The sequence below is a fragment of the Syngnathus scovelli genome, chromosome 7 (assembly GCF_024217435.2).
Source record: "Syngnathus scovelli strain Florida chromosome 7, RoL_Ssco_1.2, whole genome shotgun sequence".
In the NCBI taxonomy this organism is placed as follows: domain Eukaryota; kingdom Metazoa; phylum Chordata; class Actinopteri; order Syngnathiformes; family Syngnathidae; genus Syngnathus; species Syngnathus scovelli.
Window position 1 is genome coordinate 2,073,722 of NC_090853.1, and position 13,144 is coordinate 2,086,865.

The window sequence follows — 13,144 nt, forward strand, 5'->3', positions numbered from 1 at the left end:
CGTAATTGCACGTCTATGTGGAAAATATTTAAAAAAAAAACGAGTCTAGTAAAGGAATTAATTCCTCAGCCACTGATATTATGCTAATCAACGACGATTGAGTTTAAAATCCTTCAAATGGGCAGTGTGTGTGTTTCTGGTATCATGACACACAAGTCTCCACACGGACCGGGAAGTGAGGTTGAGGTTGGATTTACAAGACCTGAAGGACAGCGGCAACCTTCCGCCTACTCCGTCCGTCTCCCTGGGAGACGGCAGGGAGGAAGGCCCTTCAATTTCCTTCTCTTTCTTTATGCGTCTTGATTTAAATCCAACTCAAGGTTGGATAATGATGACAGTAATTCCATTAAGGCCCGGCCTGTCTTGATATATTTTATTTTCTATACGCCGCTTGTGTCGAGCCGCTGCCTCTCATTTGATCTGAGTGTCCAGCTGCCGATGCGAGGTCTTATCAAAGAGTAGCAGGCCCTTCGTGGTGTTAGCAAAGAGAAGCGACAACTATATCCTCCAGACACACACACACACACACATTGCACGTCCTCACCGCCCAGTTTATCGCGCGTGGCAGAAGCAACAGTTGGTGAGCACCAACGGCGAGGATATTTCTGCAAACAAAGCCGTGTTGTTTTTATGTTTTGCTCCGCTATGTAAACATAAAATAGAGGGCGGGAGAAAGTGGAGGTTGAGGGGGAGGCTGTTGCCACAGCAACCGTAGCTGCGGCGGTCGTCGTCATCACGAGGCTTCTTCCGCTCGGGCGAAGAAGCGCGTATGAGTGGATGCGGAGTGTGTGAGTTTGCTTTCCATGCGGGAGGTGAGGATATCCCCCCCCCCCCCTCCCTCTTTGTATCAGCTGAGAGTGGGCGAGCGAGAGAGAGAGAGAGAGAGAGAGCGACGCCATCACGCAGCGACCGCCGCTGTCGTGCACATTCATCAGTTGGTCTCGCGGGGGGTTGGGGGGGTTGTGTACTCAGCCTCTCTCACACACACACACACACACGACTGCGACAAGACGACAGGTAAGCCCTCCCGAAAATAATCTCGTCTGTTTCCGCCTTGTGCTCTGTTGCCAAGACAGCGCCATCCATTATTAGGGGATTAAGACAACTTGTATTTAATGGTAGGATTTTTTTTTCTTTTTTTACAACTTTGTTGGTGTCTTATATACTATTTTGAAAAATAATTGTGATTTTTTTCCCTAATAATTTAATATGCAATTATTTTTTAAGAGCCTCTTCTGATGTTAATTTGTACTACAACGAGCGACTAAATGTTTTGGTGTCATAAATTACGCTAAAATAAAAGCAACTGCACCAAAAATTAAATTAGGTCAGCCAGTTTACTTATCTACTTCGCTAACTTCCGAAAAACTTTAACTTGCAGTGTTTTTTAAGTGTTTACACATCGTAAAATTTGACCAAATAAGTTTAGGTTATCTGTCGGGTGCAAGATTTTGGTTTTTAAAAAGTCACTAAGCATTGTGTAATTATTTTAATTGTAATTCTGTCATTGAAGTTGTGCTTCGGTGACCTGCTGACTCAGCAAGTGTGCTTGTACGTTTTCCTAACCGACACTCTGGATCGACTGTCGACTTTGAGCAGACTTGGTTACTCTTACCCAAGATTGGGTTAATTACTTGAACCAAGGCTGAAAATTGGATTTGGGCTGGCTGAAGTCAATTCAATGAAACACTTTGAAAAAATTGTTTCCCACACCGATGTGAGCGACTTGCCGTGGTGACCCGTGACGGAGGAGGTTATCTCTAAATACAATTAGTTAAGTGAAGCTACATAGCTAACCTGATACCCCATTTCTTGCTAGCTTAAACTCATCAAGTAAAGCTACAGGGCTAACCTGATAACCCATTTCTTGGTAGCGTAAACTCATCAGCTTGGTTTTTTGCCCGAGTTAGATCAAAATCTTGACTCCTGGGTGAAATTCTAAACCCAAAGCGCTTGATCTCTTGCCCCATAACTTCAAACGTCGTCTTTAAAAGGTCATTGTGTGGTTTTAGCTAGCAGACGCCGGCTGCAGCGGCTCTTGAAACGTAATTACCTTATTAAGGGACTCAAATGGGAGATTTTGTTTCTGGATCATGTGATTCCACGGAGAAATCATGTTTCGGTCTCGTGTGCAGACGTTCCGCTCGGTCCAAATAGGCCCTGAGTGAAAAATAGCTTGCAAATAGAAGCTAAACGAATGGGCGGCCGAGTCGGGTTGCACGCTGATCCCTGAAGAACGCCGGCTACATCGCCGCTCATTTCACTTATATTGGCCTCGGCACGGTTGTTACGTTTTATCGGGCCGCCTGCGTGCACGTGTGGGCACGGCAAGAAAATATGAAAATAACATGTAGATTGGATGTTAAGTCTTTTCCATTTTCCGTTGGCTCCATTTAGCCCAAATTCATTTTCCCGCCGCTTCTCTAAAAGCAGCTCAGAAGTGTGTTGACAGTTTGAGATTTGTGTCCGAATGTAAAGTGCATTATAAATAAAATCGATTATTATTAAGTTACACACACATCTACATATATTCATTTCATGAGACGTTTAAAATAATCGCCGGGTAAAAAGAGTTTTTCGGAACCGCCATTTGACATAAAAGTACGACGATTAAGAAAAGTCATAAATATTCAGCATGTTAGGGGAAAAAAGTGACGTGAAATCCATTACGACCGAGCCGAGACCACTTAAAGCGGATCACCTTGCTGGAAGTTTCCATAAAAATAAAAATAATAATATCTGTAGCTTCTCTCGCTGTCAGTTGAGTTTTTTGGCCTCGCTTAGCATGAAAGATGATCGATGGCTCCAGATGTCGCCGTTAAATTCTCGCTCTCTTACTCCGTGTGTTCTTTTTCCTCTTACGCCTTCCTCGTTTTCTTCTCGGAATAGGCGGCGGTGGCCTTTTTAAGGGATCGCAAAAAAATGTTTAGCAAGCGTACATTTCCGCTCACACCCTCGTTCTCCCTAAACTGACATCACTGGTGTCAAACTCGAGGCCCGGGGGTCCAGATACGGCCCGGCAAATCATTTTATGTGGCCCGCGAAGACAATTTGTGCATTCATGTGTCAATACTAAAATTACAAATTGTCTTCACTAATAAAAAAAAAATGGAAAAATTGCTAGAAATATTTATTAGCATTCATCTTTTTTAAAATTTTAAACAGTTTTTACTAGTCTCTGATTTCAAAAGTAGTTATTCATCAGTTTGTTGCGTATCCTATAATATAATATAATATAATATAATATAATATAATATAATATAATATAATATAATATAATATAATATACAATAAAGCAGACTGACTTTGAAATAATATAATATAATATAATATAATATAATATAATATAATATAATATAATATAATATAATATAATATCACTATTTAACATTTCCTGCTTTCACCTACTTCAAAATTCCATTCAATTTTAAAGTCATGCAAAATCTAAATAAGAAATATCATTTCAAGCCGAGTGTCTTCTGCGTGAACCCTCAGCGTTAGAAGTAAACACAAATCCCGTTTGGGGTGACATCACGCTATGTATTTTTAGAGTCCATCTGTAAACAATCATAAGCTTGTGATTTCTGTGCAATGCCTTGAAGGCGCTTCCAGGGCCTTTTGCGAGTCAGACGGTGGGGAAAGGGCTCTTGAAATCGTCATTTCATATTGTCGCTTCGACCGTGGGGACATATTGTAAATATTTATACATGCAGGTCCATAGTATGAGCTCTGGGGAGGAGGCTCCTGTCAAATCACACACGCAAACACACACGAGCCAATGTAGTGATACATTCCCAGCACATGACTTGTTGCAGTCACACGTCAGTGAGTGTGAGTCGCTTAGTAACATCCACCTGACACACACACACACACACACACTCACATGCATGCACCTGACGTAATGTTGCTGGAGTTTGCCGCCATGGCAACACTCTTGCTGTCCCGGAGCGGACGGATGCTGGAGAGTGTGTTTATTACTGCGTCACATTGAAAGGTCTTCCGAACACAGGGTGTCGGAAAAAAATTTAAAAATATTGAAATATGAATAGATATCTATACAGATTCTAGAGGTGCTTCCCAAAGTAAATGGAATATTGACGCCTATATGGCAGTGAAGGAATATTGGTTTTAAATTGTGGGGGTGAAAAAAAAAAAAAAATCAACGATATATCGGACTCCGACAAAGAAAGTTTGAGCCAGCGTTTGTTTTTGTCACGCAGAACTTATCTAATTCAAAAGATGCACAAATTGAATTCTTGAACGCAGCCCAGCGCCACTCAAGTCTTGTTTGTCCCTCGACCGTTGCCAAATGTTGATGACAGCCGTCAAACCAAATGGAAACGCCGGCCAAAACATCCTTGATGAAAAAGCCTTTTTTTTCACCTCCAGCTTTTCATCTCAGAAACATTTACACCAAAGCATCCAAAATCTGGCGGCCCTTTTTTTTTTTTTTGACTTTTAAAACACGGCGTTACAAAATCAGAATTTCTACGCCTACCTGTTGAAAAACGACAACACAGACAAAATGTCAACCGAATGAGATGTTGAAACAAAAACTGCTGGAGGTTTTTTACGACGATGACCCTTTGACCCTGGAATCGATTCACTTCTGTTTCCATTATTTCCTTTGGGACAACATTGATTCCAAAGTGAACCTCCGTCCTTTCACCTATTGTCTTCGACCTTGGCTATGTTTACCGTGCATTTTTTTTTTGTTCTTACTCTGCTCTCGTGGTTGGAAAGTGAAAAAGGGAAGGTGTGTGGGTGCAGGTGGTGTAAAAAAAAAAAAAAACTGCATCTGGATAAGAGGTAGAGGCTGCAGATGGTGGCGAGACAAGGACGAGGGAGGGGCCAGAACACCCTCGGCGCTTTATTTTCACACTATATAAAATCATAGGAGTCGACAGTAGAAGTTTGTTCAAGACCCCCCTTTCCTCCCGACCTCCCGCCCCCTCTATTAACCTCCCCCCTCCCCTTTCCACACCTCCTCCTTTCTGTATACGACCCCGGCCGTGAGATTCCTGCTGCGGATAAATTGTGTGTGACACGTTTAGCCTGCGCTGCCTTAGATGGAGACGGCGTGCGCGCCACTGAATGCGGCGAGTCTCTGCCAAGAGGGAAGGCGGAAGAGGGAGTGAAGGGCGGGCGAGCGAGCGAGCGAGGGAGGGAGGGAGGGGAGGAAGAAGGAGGAAGGGAAAGGAGGAGGAGGAAGGGGGGGAGGCAGTGACAGAGGGGAGAGGAGTGCCGCCAAGCAAGCATGAGGTTTTCACTTTCCATTCTCCTCTCAGCAGCAGTCAGATGAGAGTCCTTGCGCACAGTAAGTCTGTTTACTCTCCGTGTGTGTGTGCGACATATAGTGTGTGTGGATATACGTGTGTGTGTTTAGACGCCAGCACGACTTGTCTCTCATTATTTACTCCCGCTCGCTTCTGCCATATCACTTTTTGGAATATTTTACCAACCATCTGGATGTCAGTGGGATGGATCCTTGTGTCTGTGTGTGTCTGTGTGTAGTTGCGCATATCCACGGCATGCAGATGGGCAGCGTGCTTCTCCACTAATGTGCAGTAGTGTGAGGCGGGACACTTAATGTGGAAAAGAGCTGAGCGGACAAACAAATGGGCGAGCGTCAGTGTTTAATGTTGCACGGAGTTGTTGGCGAACACACAAACACACACGTACACACACGTTGAGACATTGACACACATCCTCAGTTCTGGCAGACTCTATTTCTCACACTCTTCCAGTTGGACAGCAGTGTTGTGAGTCCTACTGTTGATGCTGTGGATGAATGACAAAACACACACACACACACGTTTCCGACACTATTGGCAGCCATGCTCAGGAAAATATTAACACACACACGCACGAACGCACACAAGTAGTCCGTATTGAATTCTGCATTAGTTTGGGATGCAAATGGTCTGATTTGACAGCACTTTTGTTTGAATTGTTATCAGTCTTTGGGTTGTGTGTATCGACTTGTGAGGTTGTTCATGGAGGTGGCTCCCACCCAAAGGTTCATTAAAGCCGACGTTTTGATGCAGAGGCGTCACGGAGGAGGCGAACGAACGCCTTCCAAAAAACCTTTGAAGGGAAAATGATAAGCGCCGCTTGCCTGGTATTCGTTTACGGTACCAAAAAAACTTCTGATCCGATCGTATGATAGTTTGCTGTTGTCATGTTGTCATGTGCCGATTGATCAATGACATCATTGATCGGATCTGCAAAATAGGACAGTAGAGCAAACACAATCTCAGTCACTCGAGGGACATTCTGTGCTAACGTTGGTAATAAATCTTTTCCCGGGATATATAGTCAGATTGTGTAATATTTTTTTCGAATATTTGTAATTAAGTTTGGCTATTTAAAGGCCTTTCTGGTGTTTAAAGAGATTGGGCAGATTAATCCAATTTTGATTGGATCGTTTTTTTTTTTTTTGCTCGATTTCATCCAAAATCCGTCATCTGCATTGGGCTGATGTGCGAATATCTGCAATGCATCTGAACATTCTGGAAGATTACAATGTAGCCATATGGCTGGGGAGTATGGAGGACCAAAATTGGCAAAAATAAATAAATGTGAAAATAATAAAATATATATGAATTAAAATTACATTAAAATATAAATTAATTCAATTATATTTATTTTTTTCCATTTATTTTTATTATTTTTTTATCGGATTCATTTGTACTTTTATTTGTATTTCCACATATTTTCTATAATGTCATTTTTATGATATACCTATTATTAGAACTTTTATTTATTTTGGCAGATTTTGTCCTTTAATGCCGAAGAAAATGGGAAGAAGTTCACTTGGCTGACTTCCATTCAAGTTAATTTCCCATTCACTGACGGCGTGTCTGTCTCCGTATGTGTTTGGCTGGCAACCAGTCCAGGTTGTTATCGTAACGTCGGTGGCCAGAGGGGATAAAGTTCCATCAACTCCCCCAATTTCGTGGCCAGATTGTCACGTCGACGAGTGCTAACACTCCAACGCTAGCAATCGCTCTCCCTCTCATCCCACCACTTCCTCGCCCTTCTTTTCTCCCGTGACTCGTCTGTGTTTCTCTTTTAATGTCTGCTCGAGAAAAAAGAAAAAAAAAAGGCGTCGCCTCAGATCAGAGCAGACAGACTCACAAGGTCATCGGAGGAAAGAACCGCATCTCGAATCTTTCATGGTGGGGGGAAAAAAAACTGGATTGGAATTTGTGGAATTACATGTAAAAAAAAATAACAATAAATCTGTCAGACTTTTTCTTCCTCTAACCCTGAAGGGTCATCTGCTGAATGCAGATGTGTTTGAACAAAAAAAAAAAAACTGAGCTGTGATCAAGTAGAAGGTGATGGGGAGTACGACACAGAGCACGCCACGGGCGTTTAGAGAGACACAAAGATGGCCGGGGGGAGTCCTTTGAGAGCATTTGGCGAGTGGCAACATCGCAGGCCAGTCACTCAATGGCGTGTGATTGCTATTTTCCCAGCAGTCTGTAAAGCTGTCGCCCCCCCCAACACACACTCGCAGAAGATGTAATCTTTGGTAAATACAGCCGGCCCCCTCGGAGTTTACCCGTCGTGATTTCCGCAGATTACCTTGTCAAACGTGAGCCATTAGTCATAGTCGAGAGAAGTGGACAGATTACTGCCTGTTTGGCCCTCACGCTGCTTTTCGCCGAGATGGCCCCGGTTTAGAAAAATGACCGCATGGTGTTTAAAAAAACAACAACAAAAAAAAACATGTTGATGTCAGAATGACATCGCTGTGGTTATGAAGGAGAAAGAAATACACCTGCACGGTTTAATGAGCGCTAGTACAGTGGTTCGTGTTTTCTGCCATTTTAGAGTGAATAGAGAGCAGTCATTACGTTGCAAAATAACTGCCGGAACGCTCCCCGATTTTTTTGGCGTAGCACCAAATCGTTCGAGAGGAAGTAGTGACCATTTCATTTGAACATTCTTCCGTCATAGTTTAAATGTGTCAGTCAAAACAAAATGACATTATGTGATTAACTCGCTGGTCGTGAATTACATTTTAAAGAAACAGATGAGTTCTTTTGACGCTGGACTGAATAGCGAGAACGCTGTACAGTTGACGTTATCTAGCAGGCTAGCCATGGAACTGGATAGCATTCTGTTACAGTTGACGTTAGTGAGCAGGCTAGCCGCTGAACTGGATAGGATTCTGAACAGTTAATGTTTGCTAGCAAGCTAGCCGCTGAACTGCATAGCATTCTGTACAGTTAATGTTAGCTAGCAGGCTAGTCGCTGAACTGGATAGCATTCTGTTACAGTTGACGTTAGTGAGCAGGCTAGCCGCTGAACTGGATAGGATTCTGAACAGTTCATGTTAGCTAGAAAGCTAGCCGCTGAACTGCATAGCATTCTGTACAGTTAATGTTAGCTAGCATGCTAGCCGCTGAACTGGATAGCATTCTGTTACAGTTGACGTTAGCTAGGAGGCTAGTCAATTAGCTTAACAGTTGTTGTTAGCTAGCAGGCTAGCCATTAAGTTTTGCTAAATGACTCAAAGACAACCAGACCAAACATTTTACACATATTTGTGAGAAAACGCCTTCCACAAACACAACAATGGGAGGTTTGTTTCCCAGTCCCTGCCATCAACTAGAGCATATAAAAGATAGTATCTCCAGTCCAGATACATACACAGTGCCATCCTTGGGAGAAAAAAAAAAGGTCATGGTCAGTTGTCTTCCATTCACCACCCGCATCGTAAGCAGATACTTCTCATCGATGCAAGCGAGCCTGCGTTTCAGATTTATGAGCCTTTCAAAAATGCAAGTATCAAATGCCAAGAACTCTGACGAGGCATTTTGAGGCTTCTAAGTGAAGACTGCTGTTTCTTTGCAAAAATGGCCATTTTTGGAAATGGGTTTACGTCATCAAGATTGTTTTGCTTGCAAGTATTTCCGTCTTTAGTCACACGTTGGGTATCTTGCGCTTTCGGGTCATCGCTAGTCAACGAGGCATTTCCTGAACTGATCTCGACATCGAAACTTACAAATCACATGGTGTGTAATCATCAGTTTTATGACTCCTGGTTCTTGCTTAGTCTTTATTAGTATTAGTTCTTTATTGAGAACTTATTAATAATAAAGTATTGCGCAATCAACTAAAAAAGTCTCAAATGACGATTTCTGTACAAAATAAATCCATTTAAAAATAAACGCTGATAGATTTACCTATCCCAACCGACATCAGATCATATCTTGCGTTTGTCTCATTTGCACGTCGGTCTGGTCCGACAACACTAAACATCTGCTCGACGGAAGCGAAAAGACTCGATGTACTGTACTGTATGTCTCTCTATAATGATAGCGGCTCTGTGGGCGAAGAAGGCCGTAAAATCACCCGAGGGAGCTTTTTTTTCCCGACTTTTTCCCCTTGACCGACCACCCCACCTATTACGACTGCATCTCCTGCACTTTTTTTATACCCGTTATGTCTCCGTCTGTCTCGGACGTTTACTCTGGTCTTCCGATCGTTCCTTCTTCCTCTCGCGTTCTTTACACAGCGACGTATACCCTCCTCCATTGTTATTCCTGCGAGGAGCAGACCAGTCTGGCGGTGGCTTGCTTTATGTCCATGAACTCAGTGACACCCTCGCTGCCGCCGCCCGTCGCCGCTGCTGCTGCTGCTGCTGCTGCATTACGCCGCACTAGCGTTAGCACAAGCAGCTTTTAAAATCCATCTATCTTGACTCTTTTTGCCGTCATTAAGGGGAAGCTAGAGTCTCTCTGTGGCCATAGATTTACTTTAATGTGACATCTGAAACCGTATCCCAACAATAGATATTTGATATTCAGTACAGAGCGAGCGATTCAACTGATTTCGGCACATTTGGGGAGGGAAAAAAATATTCTGAATTTGTGTCTGTCTGATTTCCTGTCGCTGTTGGCACTCATTCGAACAGCGAGTGGGTGAAGCTGGCACTTTGTAGATCTGCGGGGTACAATCGCAAATTCTGCCTAGCAACAAGTGGTCAGGCAAGCGTATTTGTAGTTTTTCCTGGTATGTAATCTAACTACAGCAGTGATTTTTTTTCTAATGTCAACATGACTGGACAGGGGGGGGGTAAAAAAACAAACACAGGCACTAGGTTTGTTTTTTCAAATGAAGGAGAGAGTCTTTGCTCTCCAAAGAGCGATAGTCAATGTTAATCGTATGCACACATATTACTCATGCGCCCGAGTCTTGAATATCAATGGCGCTGTTGACCTTCCATTCATCTCCTAGCTTGCGTCCTCCCTCCACGATGCAGATCTGCCGCCTCATGCTTAGCAGTCCGCACTCGCGTGCGAGCGTGTTTCGAATAGAAATGAAGTCCAACGTTGCGTTGATGGCACGATGGATTGACTTCATCCGACGTGGGAATGATGAGCGCTCAAAGGCAACACGGGCGAGTCCAATCACAAACTCGCGGGGGGAAGGGGGGGGCGTGGCCTGAGTTATTGCTCGACATGGATTCTCACGCCCGGGGTCTCATTAATTCATTAATACGGTCGTCGCCTTGGCAAGGTGTCGGATCCGAGTCGAGCAAACAATTATTCTCTGACGTCTGATTTAATTATATAGGTATTTTTAGATTATTATTAAACCTGCTTATATCAAAATGTATGGAGAGCTTGACTCACAAATAGGTAGGCTGATTTTTTATTTTTTTTAGTACAGCTTTGACATTTACCGTCGTCGGTATCGTTAACCCCCGCTGATGCGACCGGTTACAAAATTGCGCAGATGGGAAATGCACAGTTGGTAGTATACAACGCTCGTAACGACATATGTGGAGGGGGGGGGGGGGGGGATGGGGGGGGGAGCGCAACTGGAAAGGTGATAAGCTCGCATTGGAAATGCTGACAGCGTTGGCACACGTCCGTTGAGGGATGCTGAAATGTTAATTGATCTTTTCCGTGGAAACAAGCAATCAGTGCTCAACGCAAAGTTTGGGCTAATGGGAAAATATTTGGCCTGAAGCCATGACTGTCAATTAAAAACCTGGGCCTGATTGGGAAGTCGGTGAGGCATACGAGTTTTACAAGTTTAAGCTACGCAGTTGTAAAAGAACAACGTTTTTATGGCTTTTTTTTCTTATTAGTACTGAAAAACATTAGATGCTAGCTAGCGATCTAGCTAGTGAGCTAGCTAAAGATCTAGCTAGCTAAAGATCTAGTTAGCTAAATAGATAGCTAGATAGAGAGAGAGAGAGAGAGAGAGAGAGAGAGAGAGAGAGAGAGAGAGAGAGAGAGAGAGAGAGAGAGAGGGAGGGAGGGAGAGAGAGAGAGAGAGAGAGAGAGAGAGAGAGAGAGAGAGGGAGAGGGAGAGGGAGAGGGAGAGGGAGAGGGAGAGGGAGAGGGAGAGGGAGAGGGAGAGGGAGAGGGAGAGGAGAGAGAGAGAGAGAGAGAGAGAGAGAGAGAGAGAGAGAGAGAGAGAGAGAGAGAGAGAGAGAGAGAGAGATAGATAGATAGATAGATAGATAGATAGATAGATAGATAGATAGATAGATAGATAGATAGATAGATAGATAGATAGATAGATAGATAGATAGATAGATAGATAGATAGATAGATAGATAGATAGATAGGATTATGCTTGTTGTATTTAAAACCGGAGTGTGTGTTCTCTGCTTAAGGTTTCTAGATTAGGATCCCCCAAAATTTTCATGACTTAGTGGGAAGCCCTCCTGTTTGCCTGGTGGGACTGAAGCGGACTCCTGAGTATTTGCGACACACACTTCTCACCGTGTTGTTTCCAACCTGCCATCTTTTGCCAGCTAGTAGCTACAACCGCTTTTAGCTTCCCTCCTCCACCGCTTGGCTCCTTCCCAGCGCCCCCTCCCTCCCGTCGTTCTCTTCGGTCCTATCAGTGTAAAGGTCAGCTCAGGTCCAGCATCCACAGCGTCGCCGTTTGTAATACGACGCGTCCGACGTCTGCTTTTTGCCGCGTCAGTCAGTAAGCGGGGCCTTTAACCGCTCACATTACCAAACGACCGCGTGGCTTTTCTGCTTTGCTTAGCTGAAGTTTTTATTGAATTTTCAAATTCGACACAACACATCTTGTCAAATTACATATTAAACATATTGCGGCCTGCTTTATTTCGTTTTGCTTTCGTTTCTTCCCCTGTCTTCTCTGTTCACCTTCTTTATATATCAAGAAAGAATATTACTTTTAGTAATAAAAAAAAAAAAATGCAGTTCAGGCAATCTTTTGCCGCCCTTGGCCGACACCACGTAAATAGCACACTTTATTTCCCCTTCATTTGGTTTTTAATCATCATTGCGAAGCCTAGGTTTATTATCATGAATCAAAAGTAATCACCCTTGTCTATATCAAGGCTTATTGCCACAAGCCTCCAAATAATCCCGTGGAGCTAAATGAGCGGCACCGTTATAGCAAGCATATTAGCGCCGGATCCGATGGCGTTGCGTAAACAAGGTGCTACATTATTGAGCTCGTTGTTGATAGCGGCGAGAATTACAGTCGGTATAACTTGATACGATGCGATATTATCACAATATTTTGCCGATGATAAAAGAGACATCTACAGAATATAAGTTAAAACCTGACCGTGTGGTTTCGCCGATACGATACTTTGTGATATCAGTATTTGGGGCATCGATACGTTTGCCCCATCCTTGATACTGCATGGTCAGAGGTTATGCTGTGATACATCACGGTATTGATATTTTGTCCCGCCTCTAATTGAGACCGTACTTGTCAAAGATTATGATGTGATATATCACAATATCGATGTTGTGTCCGACCGCTATTCGAGACTGGATCTTGAGAATTTATCATGTGATATTTTGGTCCACCTCTGGATGTATCAACACGATATTTCCAATTTGGACCTTTGAGTGAGGGGTCAAAGGGTGTCAGGTGGGTAGGGCGCATTACTGCCACACTTCTCTCCCTTTGTCGACATTGTCTGGAGTTGATCTGGCGGTATAATCATATCTGTTGCCTCAGGCTATGGAAAATGGCCGCATGCATTATTCACAAGCGCTGAGATGCTTATTGATGAAGCCCTTATTTATTTATTTCCTCCTCAACACCGTTCCTCACAGTTTTAGCCTTGTTCCGTCCGTCACAGTCTCATTTATTCATGCGACGGACCGTACCCGTGGCT

The 13,144-nt window shown here is 43.5% G+C and overlaps 1 protein-coding gene across 5 annotated transcripts in view; it reads left to right on the top strand.

Annotated features, from left to right (window-relative positions):
• Positions 1 to 893: 893 nt before the first annotated feature.
• LOC125971841 (muscleblind-like protein 1) overlaps positions 894 to 13,144 on the top strand; it is a 39,057-nt gene continuing 26,806 nt past the window's right edge. Inside the window, exon 1 of one of the 5 annotated variants that reach the window (XM_068651310.1) lies at positions 894 to 1,017. The gene's annotated coding sequence lies outside the window, so the exon portion shown is untranslated. Of the gene's footprint in view, positions 1,018 to 5,172; positions 5,318 to 13,144 lie in introns of those variants that run through there. The other 4 variants (XM_049724889.2, XM_068651311.1, XM_049724887.2 and 1 more) reach the window with 4 other exon arrangements.